Source organism: Brienomyrus brachyistius, chromosome 25, assembly GCF_023856365.1.
Source record: "Brienomyrus brachyistius isolate T26 chromosome 25, BBRACH_0.4, whole genome shotgun sequence".
NCBI lineage: Eukaryota > Metazoa > Chordata > Actinopteri > Osteoglossiformes > Mormyridae > Brienomyrus > Brienomyrus brachyistius.
This window is the reverse complement of record NC_064557.1, coordinates 6,914,164-6,924,209: the sequence shown is the minus strand read 5'-3', so window position 1 is coordinate 6,924,209 and position 10,046 is coordinate 6,914,164. Positions and strand designations below refer to the sequence as shown.

General features: G+C 45.6%; 2 non-coding genes across 2 annotated transcripts; both read left to right on the top strand.

The window, feature by feature from the left end:
• The first annotated feature begins 7,332 nt into the window (after positions 1–7,332).
• On the top strand, positions 7,333–7,404 carry trnaq-cug (transfer RNA glutamine (anticodon CUG)). The gene has a single exon. It is a non-coding gene; the product is annotated as a tRNA-Gln (tRNA).
• Positions 7,405–8,693: 1,289 nt separating this feature from the next.
• Positions 8,694–8,765, top strand: trnaq-uug (transfer RNA glutamine (anticodon UUG)). The gene has a single exon. It is a non-coding gene; the product is annotated as a tRNA-Gln (tRNA).
• Positions 8,766–10,046: the final 1,281 nt, after the last annotated feature.

The window sequence follows — 10,046 nt, the reverse complement described above, 5'->3', positions numbered from 1 at the left end:
AACCCATACAAGACGCGTCCTTTGTGATCGAAGAGTTAAATTCCGTTAATAGAGTTGTTATTATTAGGATATGCACAATAATTGCCAAGATTACACAAGCTTAAAGTCCTTTCCGTATGAAATCACCAGTGGTCCCTCGCACCGAGAGGTCTTGGATCTATGAAAGCTCAATTAAGACATAAAGTGAGAAAGAACAGTTAAGGACATTTCAGCAAATAAGTTGCTTAACGAACTATTCTGGTGTTTGTGTAGCCTATATATTTTTTGGGCTTGACGGAAGAAAGGGGTCTTTTTCACGTGCAAGTTTCTTTTTGTGGTCAGGGGTGATTAACCTCAAAAAGAATGGAAGTACGGTGAAAATACGGCTTTCATCGGTGTGAAACCGTAACGAATAGATGACTGTGTATTTTGAAACTGCACTAAATTCGATATAATAAAAATAATAAATCAGCCTAAAATAAATTGTCAGCGGTTTCTAATATTCTTCTTGGGCTGGCCGATGCAGCGGTTTGGACTGCTTATTTTTCATTGGGAACATTGCCCCGCAAACCAGGAGCAGGTGTGGTATAGCATTCCCTCAGGGTGGCAGGTACGGGGTGGCGTGCACTAGGAGTGGCAGGTGCAGAACGGTGTGTCCTTGGTGCAGCAGGGGCGGGGGGACTTTCCCTCAGGGCGGCTGGTGCTAGGCGGCGTGCCCTCGGGGCGCCAGGTGCGGAGTGGCATGCCCTCAGGGCGGCAGGTGCTGGGAAGCGTGCCCTCGGAGCAGCAGGTGCGGAGTAGCATGCCCTCGTGGTGGCAGGTGCTGGGCGGCGTGCTCTCAGGGCGGCAGGTGCTGGACGGCGTGCCCTTGGGGCACCAGGTGCTGGGTGCCGTGCCCTCGGGGCGGCAGGTGCAGAGTGGCATGCCCTCGGGGCGGCAGGTGCTGGGCGGCGTGCTCTCAGGGCGGCAGGTGCTGGACGGCGTGCCCTTGGGGCACCAGGTGCTGGGTGCCGTGCCCGCGGGGCGCCAGGTGCGGAGTGGCATGCCCTCGGGGCGGCAGGTGCAGAGTGGCATGCCCTCATGGTGGCAGGTGCTGGCCGGCATGCCCTCGGGGCGGCAGGTACGGGATGGCGTGCACTAGGGGCAGCAGGTGCTGGGCGGCATGCACTTGGGGCGGCAGGTGTGGGCCGGCATGCCCTCGGGGCGGCAGGTACGGGATGGCATGCACTAGGGGCAGCAGGTGCTGGGCGGCGTGCACTTGGGGCGGCAGGTGTGGGGCGGCATGCACTAGAGGCGGCAGGAGCAGGACGACGTGCACTATTGGCGGCAGGTGCTGGGCAGCATGCCCTCAGGATGGTAGGTGTACGTAGCACTATGGCCGCAATGGGGCTCACGCTGTTCGGGTAGGACCATGTGTTCCCAGGGGGGTGGGAGCAGGTCAGCTGAGAGCATGTGGGGGTCCTGGATGAACATAACCAGAGCAAGAAAAGACAAAAATTTATTCTCGCTGGTCTGAATGATAGTTGTTCATCTTGTTAGCTGCCAAAACATAACTGGGTGATCTAGAAGTACTCAATTGCTACATGAAGTATAAATGTCGAAGCCCCTGTATCAGGACCAGTATCTCTGCTCTACTACGTACAATGTAAGAAAAAAAGAGCATCAGTTTGTACCTTTGCTTGTCACTGGGTCTGTACCCTCAAGGGGTAACTGTACCCTACAGCTGTAGGTAATTGTACCTTTTAAGGTACAGAAATGGTCTATGAGGAACATTTTTGTACCATTGGAGGTACATTAATGCTGTTTGTACATTTGGGTAAATTTACTTACAGCTATATAGTACAATTGGCAGACTCTTCGGGGTATGACCCCAGTGACAAGCAAAGGTATAAATTGGTACTGTATTTCCTAACAGTGTAATTATTGCCCTTAATTACTGTGCCAATGCTATGTAATGATCATTCTCTGATTAAAATACTCATCCATCTCAGAAACAAGTATAGGGTGTGACAAAGGCATGAATACTCCTGGGGCCTGTATCACCAAGCAGGATTTCTTGCTTAGCAGGATAAGTTGTCGGATTTATGGTGCCCCAATTTAAATGGACCATATATTTCTTCACTTACTTTTAGCCCAGACTACCTTAAATCTGACAAGTTATCCGGCTAAGGAAGATACGAGCCCCAGACAGGGGAATGTGTCACCTACCAGAGAGTCTGCTCCACTCGTGACGCTAAGAGCAGGAATAAATTGTACTGAAATACATGCCATTATACATCTGCTTATTGGTGAGGTTAATCTATAATAAGCAACACTGCTATTCCCTACAACGGTGCCAACAGCAACATGTTTGTGCGAAGATTCAAGATGTTTTATTGCCCATTTGTGACGTTGGAATGCTAACTTATTCAACTACACCCAGTGCAAAAAACAACAGTATATAATTAGATAAGACTGTTAGATATATCTAACATGTAATAGCAGTTGGAAAACAGCGGACACACCACAATGCGCATAAAATGCAGAGAAAAGGTTTTATACTCTCGGATGTAAAGGGACATTAAACTGGGGGTGAGCTGAGTCATCACCACCTCACCCGCTCCCGAATTAAGCTACGTCGTTTTTCTTTGCACAATGTGCCCCATGCCCTCCTGTACTGCCCTTCACGGCAGCCCAGTATCCCAAAGGTTGTTCCCTTTGTGATTATATGCAACACTGACATTTAATTTATGATGTAATTCATCACTGGAGAGCGATGCTCTTGTTTTATTGCTTTAGTGTTCGATATCAATATAACAATCTCTGCAAAATGGCAAATCGCGGTGATCTATATTTCAGGCTGGTTTCATAACGCTTAATAATAATCTGGCATTGTACAATATTCAAGAAGTTGTAAACAAACCGACTCGTATGGATTCTGGCTGCAAAACAACTGTCAACAGCAAAAAAGGTACCGAACTGTTTGTGCAGAGGAGTTGATGAAAATAGCATAACCTACATTAAAATGATGTTCTCTTCATATAAACGATGAGATTTTACACAAACGTGGATACAGATATATATGTCGAAGAAAAAAATGGGGAGAAAACCTTCTTAACCTGCAGCATTGTTATGGGTCTACAGTTGTTTCAGCACAAAGTCATACTGATCAAATGAGACAGAAGAAAGCATTTCCGTTGTGAAAAAGGTTTAGTTGCTCAGTTGCCTTCCAGGAAATTACACGGTATGAATCTTTTGGAAAAAGATATTTTAATTCTTTTCAGACTTTTGTTCGAACGGGCAGATGCAATTATCCCCTTCGGTGGGCTTTTCATACTAGCGAGATGTGCCAATTCGCCAGACCACTGGTATTAGGACTCCAGGTATGCTAAATCGATCGACACAACCCTCTTTTCATAGTGATTTAATCTATCTCTGTGTGTGTAGCAGGTTAAAACACAGGCTGGTGAAATAGAAAACAGTCTGCAAAGATTTAGAAGCGACTGTTTGTAGGTGCCTCATGGTGACCGGTACGTGGAAGCTCAGCAGGTGCATGTAGGGTTTCTGCTTCTCCACTAAAATAAAGTGGAACGTTCCGTTTTTGTCTCGAAAGTCCAGCGAATGGCATTTTACGCTTTGCCGGGTCCCCTCTCATCCGTGTTTTATCGACGCATCCTTGAAACTCTGCTCCCATGAATCAAACCATTAAACGCGCCTCGTCGCTCCGTACCTTTCCCTCAGATTTTAAAGCTTTTTCTTTATTCCTTGTTACCCTTTTCCTCCATCTCCAAACGAACATGCCCCCCACCCCCTCCACTGTTGCTGGGGGCTTTAAGTCACTGAGTGTTTGAGCTGAACAGATAACCTGGAAAAACAAATGTTATCCAGATTTAGAAAAAGATACACTTGATGCATTTTATTTGCAAGAATAAGATTGAGAGGGTGATGACTGTACAATGCACACCCCATAATGACTGCAGCCGTAATATACAGTAGGTACTTTGTAAGAAGAGATTTTTTAAGGGGCAGGTGCTCGACTGGGGGGGGGGGATGCCCCTCGGTAAAATTCACCAAATTGACCGACTGGTTTGTAGTCAAAAAGGGGCATTCAGAATTTCAAAACAAAGGTACTTCCAATTGATCTGGGGCAGGTGTTCTGGTGCCTCAGGCAGGGGCGATGCTAAAGATTTTTGGCTCCTTAACACAGACCGATCGGAATCATAGTTTAAATATCCTGGATTTATAATGGAATATAAAAAGAAGCCATAATATTCCCATGTATGTCTTTTCATTTTATTTACACACAGTTAATAGCGTTGCAGATGCTGTTAAACAACGATAGAATGGCTGATCCTGACTTAGGGGAACTTCAACAGCTGTTCCGTGTTGGGGGGTGAGAAGTAGAGAAAGGGCGAATTAACTTCACGGAGCGTCTTTTTAGGACGGAAGACCTGCAGGGTATAGAAATGAGTGTTTTTGCCAACATGCCCTGGATATCTCTGGTGCAACACGGCAAGTTCAGAAATGCATAATTGGATGGTGCAGAATGAATGAACCCCTTTTAACTGGAGATAATTGCTTTGGCTGCAAGGACCGCTCCTCCTTTCCATTTTGTGAAGGCTGCATTCAACAACATTGGAAAGAGAGATATTTTAGGCATTACTGTACCTGATCATGTGGTTCTTGTGCGCCAATAAGGTGTTGTTTGAAGTCACTTAGATTGCTTCTCTTCATCTACAAATACCTTCATTAGTCTATTTTGTCAAAAAAAAAAAAAAAAAAAAACTGGACAAATCCATCTATCCTCCGACCGCTTATCCTACTCAGGGTTGTGGAGGTCTGATGCCTGTCCCAGAATGCACTAGGCACCGAGCTGAAGTACACCCTGGATGGGATGCCAGTCTTTCACAGGTGGATAGACACAGTCTGGAAAATTAATTAAAAGAAGACCATTCAGACAGAACGACCCTAAGAGCCTTTTCTAATTGTCGAAAAAACAGGATTGGTTGACAAGCATCAATCCCCTAAACCAAAGCCTAACCTTTAATTCATACCACCAGTAATGCAATGAATTCCATTTAATCTCTTAAACCAGCTTTAATTGTGAGGAACTGCTTCGTTGAAGCCTGACCTTAAGTTAACCTTTAATAAGTAATCAAAGCACGGGAGGGTGGCATGACAGAGAAGCTATAGTTTTCCACTTAATCTCTGTCAGTTCTCTATTTTCTCATCCGGTTTTCTTTTTTCCCTTAATTGGCTGACATCCAGTAGTCAGTCCCCAAAACTCTACGAGTCTGCTGCAGTGTACAGACTGGACAGTCAGGAATCTGAACAGGAGGCAGTATATTTGGGCAATAATCTGCATTACACGGCCCTCTGCGATTTTCCCAGTTCCTGTCGGTCACAGGGTGCACCAGGCAGGTCTCCACACAGGAGATCTTTTAAACAAGAAAAAAGCTAAATTCATTTTTGTTGATATGTGGACAGTTATATTTAGTGTTTGCTTGCAGGAAATACCTTAATTGTGGCTGTATGTGTTTAAATGTCCTTCTTATCGGTGCGTTCAGTACTCAGAATATTACCAAATGTGGACTAGGAAATGTGAAAGGGTAGGACAGCTGTTTCAAGAGACCCAGAACTGGGATGATATTGCAAATATCTTGATTACTGGTTGAACCAGACACAGATTGCGGTTTATCTGGGAAGAAGTCAGCCTCTGCTTGAAAATGTTTTTGTAAGGTCTTTTCGATATGCTTGAGTGGGACATCCCCTGCAATTACTGCTGCAGGCGGAAGATGTTTTAATAGCAATAGTAGCTTGTTAGTAAACTTCAGGGAAATCTCTTTTTGTGCGAACGCCCAACTGTCAAATTCATATGCATGTCGGTATTTGCATATGTATGCGAGGCAGGACTGATGTTTGCAATGAATACGAAAAAATCCTTTTCGACTTTTTTGCTATGTTTAGTAAATGACGCATATGCTCCTCGAGCAGATCGCATCTTCACATTAGAAATGGGGGCAGATTTCAGTGAGGTCACCCATAATAACTGGTTTTATTTCAAATAATGTTTTGCATAAATATGCTTTTTACAGCCGCATCGTGATCCTGTTTTGGAGGATGGATGGGCGACAGGCTCATATTCGGCAGTAATGTTAAGGGGCACACAAGTGCTTAGAATCTTTATGGCAAGTTACTATTTAGTCTGGTCGTGTCAAAAAAAAAAGCCATCCGTCCAATCGTCCAATCACTAATGCAGTGCTGGGCCGCAATTGGTGACTGGATCCTAAGCCAATCAGAGCATCACAACTTCTGCTTAAAGAAGTAGGCGGGTCGGTGATGCGGCAGACGAATCAGAATTCTGATCATTTCCACTACAGATGCAACCTGATTCACATTACAGAAGATGAGTAATAAGCACATATTCCATATATGGTCCTTCGTTCCCTCGGGATGAAAATGACAAAACGAGAATAACATGCAACTGCAGGCGGAATTATGCAGTCGTGACACCCTCCCCCCATCCTCACTGATCGCTCTTGGTGCAGCTAGAAGCACAGAGTTTTTCAAACCCAAAGATCAATCTTCTTCCTGCTTTTCCTCCCTCAAGCACTAAGATATGCTGACTCAATTCTCAGTTAACTTTCCTCTCATCCATCTTTAGATTCGTCATTGGCCAGATAAGTTGGAAGGTTCCTCCGGTTTATTTATGCTTTGTTTTTTGCAGTGTAGCACGTCAGGAAAGCCGATTGAGTACTTCAGATTTAGATATCTGTAGTATATTGGGTTGCCCATTTCACAGGAATTGTCTTTCCTTTTTTTCTGTTTTGTGTTTGTATGCAAGTTCTACTGTCCATGTGATGTCTTTCAGCCTCACAACCCGCCATGACACCCTGCTTGTTGACAGATACACGTAGCTTCTGTGCTGTTGGTGTGACTTTCTTCACAGTCGTTCCAAATGATGTGCTTCATTCACAAGGGCACAGTATTCCATCGATTGTCGACATTTTGCTTATTAGACGGCTTACGGATGAATGTTAAGGAGGTAAGACCTTAGCATGGGTGATGGTGTGGGCATGCACGCACCACCCTATCAGAGAGCAGCATCTCCTTATGGGATGTGTGCTTGGAGTCTATACTCATTTTATGGTCCGAATGAGATGATGTATTTAAGTTCGATGTCTTCAGGAAATTCTCCTCCCCATCATCCATACCCAAAAACTTTTACCAGGTATTGACTTTTTTGTGAAATCTTCACTACAGTTTACGCAGATATATAGACGTACAGGTGTCCATGTCTGTACCAGAATCTATCAATTGGGAGAGTGGACTCAACAGTTAAAGGTCATAAGTTCGCCCACTAATGCATCTTTCGGTTCCATGGTGTAATGGTTAGCACTCTGGACTCTGAATCCAGCGATCTGAGTTCGAATCTCAGTGGAACCTTCCCCCTGCTTTTAAGGCTTATCGCCCTCGAATGTTACCTTCGCTTTTCTCCTGCAAAGATGTCGTCTTGCTTAAAAACGCCGCTTCTATACTGCATGGTGTAGTTGACAACTTCCACCGTTTAGCTGGTTAACTCAGGTTGCTAGAGCACGGTGCTAATGATCCCTGTTGGCCACATTTCTCTCAAAGTTCTCTCAGGCGACCAAAAATCTCTAAATGTCGTCAATGCACAACACTTGGCGTTTTTAATAGAAAGGCCGTCCCTCCTCCTGTGTTATGAACATACATTGTCATCGCTCTCTCCTTCCTCATCACCAGAACACAATTCATGCACTTGTTTCAGCAGGCAGAATACCCTGGATCTCAGTTTGTCAATCCAGCATAAGTGTTCTGTAGAATCTTAGGAATAGGGCTTGGCAATCTCTGTTCTGTTCTGATTTTGTGTTTGTTAAATCCATTGAGTTGCCTAAACTGCATGCACCCGCAGGAATGCCTCGAAAAGTCACATGTAAAGTTCTGTCTCACTCCTGCTCTTTGGTCAGGCTGACCATCTTGGTTGAGCAAAGTCACACGTTGACTCACCTGACTCCCATTAATTGATTTAATTGCATTAAAATACGACAAACATGAAAGCTTTCTTATCTGAATGAATAGTACATTGATATCGTGCTTTTTTTCAAGACATCCAAAGTGCTTTACAGAAACAATGGGGAGCCACCCCCACCACTGTGCAGCCCCCACCTGGATAACGCCACAGCAGCCATTCTGCGCCAGTCCCCTCTCAACACAGTAGCTAAGGTGATGATGGAGCAGGAGAGGATTCATCAGTTAGACACAGGGAATGATGAGGAGGCCAGATCTGAAAGGGCCGGAGTGGGAAATTTAGGCAGAACATCAGCGTACCTCCCCTACTATGTTCCAGTGTTCTGTTATGACATCAAAGGCAGAACCTTGGTTTTACTTCTCATCCAGAGGACGGCACCATTTTCACAGCACAGTGTCCCCGTCACTGCACTGGGTCATTGGCATCCACACAGACCACAGGATGGGCTAACCTGCCATCCACACCAACACCTCTTCCAGCAGGAAGACAGCTTTCCTACTGGGTCTCCTATCCAAGTACTGGCCAGGGCCAAACCTGCTTAGCTTCGGATTACCTGGTCTGAACCGCATGTGGGATGGTCGCTTAGAGTGAGAGCTGGCCTTCACTACGATAGTTCTGACAGTGTGTAGCAAAGACACTGAGGCCGGGTCCCACTGGTTCTGGCGTGCAGCAAAACCTACCTACAGGTTCCATGGTGTAATGGTTAGCACTCTGGACTTTGAATCCAGTGATCTGAGTTCAAATCTCGGTGGAACCTTCATTCGGATTTTATCTAATGACTACTGCAGTCCTTTTCCATGAAGGTTACCGGCTTGTGCTGTGAAACCGCTGCAGATGATTCAAAATGTGGCAGCACGTCTGGAATTCAGTCCAACAAACACATTTATTTTTGTATAGCGCATTATCGCAACATTACATCGTCTCAAAGCGCTTTACAGCATCCGCACCCAGAGCCCCCAGTGAGCAGCCAAAGGTGACAGTGGCAAGGAAAAACTCCCAAGTAGGAAGAAACCTTGGGAGGGACCAGACTCAAAGGGGGAGCCCATCCTCCAGGGGCCGGCAGGGATAATCCGCCTGAATTCTTTCATGTTACACCCCTCCTTGTCTCTCTTTGTTGTGTCTAGATCAAGTCCCTGCTGATGACTTTCCAAACCATTCATCGACATATATTCCATCTCGGCCTCTTCAGTCAGCAAACCAATGCCACTTGGAGATGCCACATTTCTCGGGTGCTCTCCTCCCCTCCCCCCGATGGTGACATGAACTGCCAAGCTACATCCCATAGTTATATTCCCTCCACACATTCAGAAAAAGCCTAAAGACCCCCCTGTCTTGACGCGTCTTTACCTTCCCTGAGTGCTGCTTTGGCTGCCAATTTCAATAGTCATCTTAGGCTCTTGCTTTGCTCCTACAGTCCTTAACGTCAACTAGGCATCCATTGGTTAAAAACTCCCGGTTTTACTTACGCCTAGTCAGCTCCTTGACAGCACGTACATTTATAAAGCGCTTATTTGCCTCACAGGAACATCTCTCATGCTCTGCATTATATATATATATATATATATATTATTTCTCTTCCAGGAGACACTTCCTCATGCCATCTCAGCTTCCCATCTTTGGGAAAAACTCATTCCAACACGGTGCCATCTGACACGCCTGGAAACCCCAGAAGATCTCGCTGTTAGTCCGTCTCATCCGCTACCTCCACGGATAACAAAGGATGCAGAAGCTCCTGATGTTCATGGTCACACATATCATATGTTCAGGTACGTTCAGTTACCGGACGTATTACATTTATTTATTGTAATTGTGTTTATGGGGAGCAGCACAGGGGAGCTCGGGGAAAACCCCATTTCAATGCACTGGGTACTTGTGCATGGATGTGTTGACAAAAGAACTCTTGAGTCTTGAGTCTTGGGCATCTCTCCATCCCTGTGTTTCCTCGAACAGGCTACAGGCTCCCTATTTCCCAGTATTGGATATGGAAACTGGGTGGATGCCTGGTGCTCTAGCTGAGCGTGCTGTGCGCACAAAACCC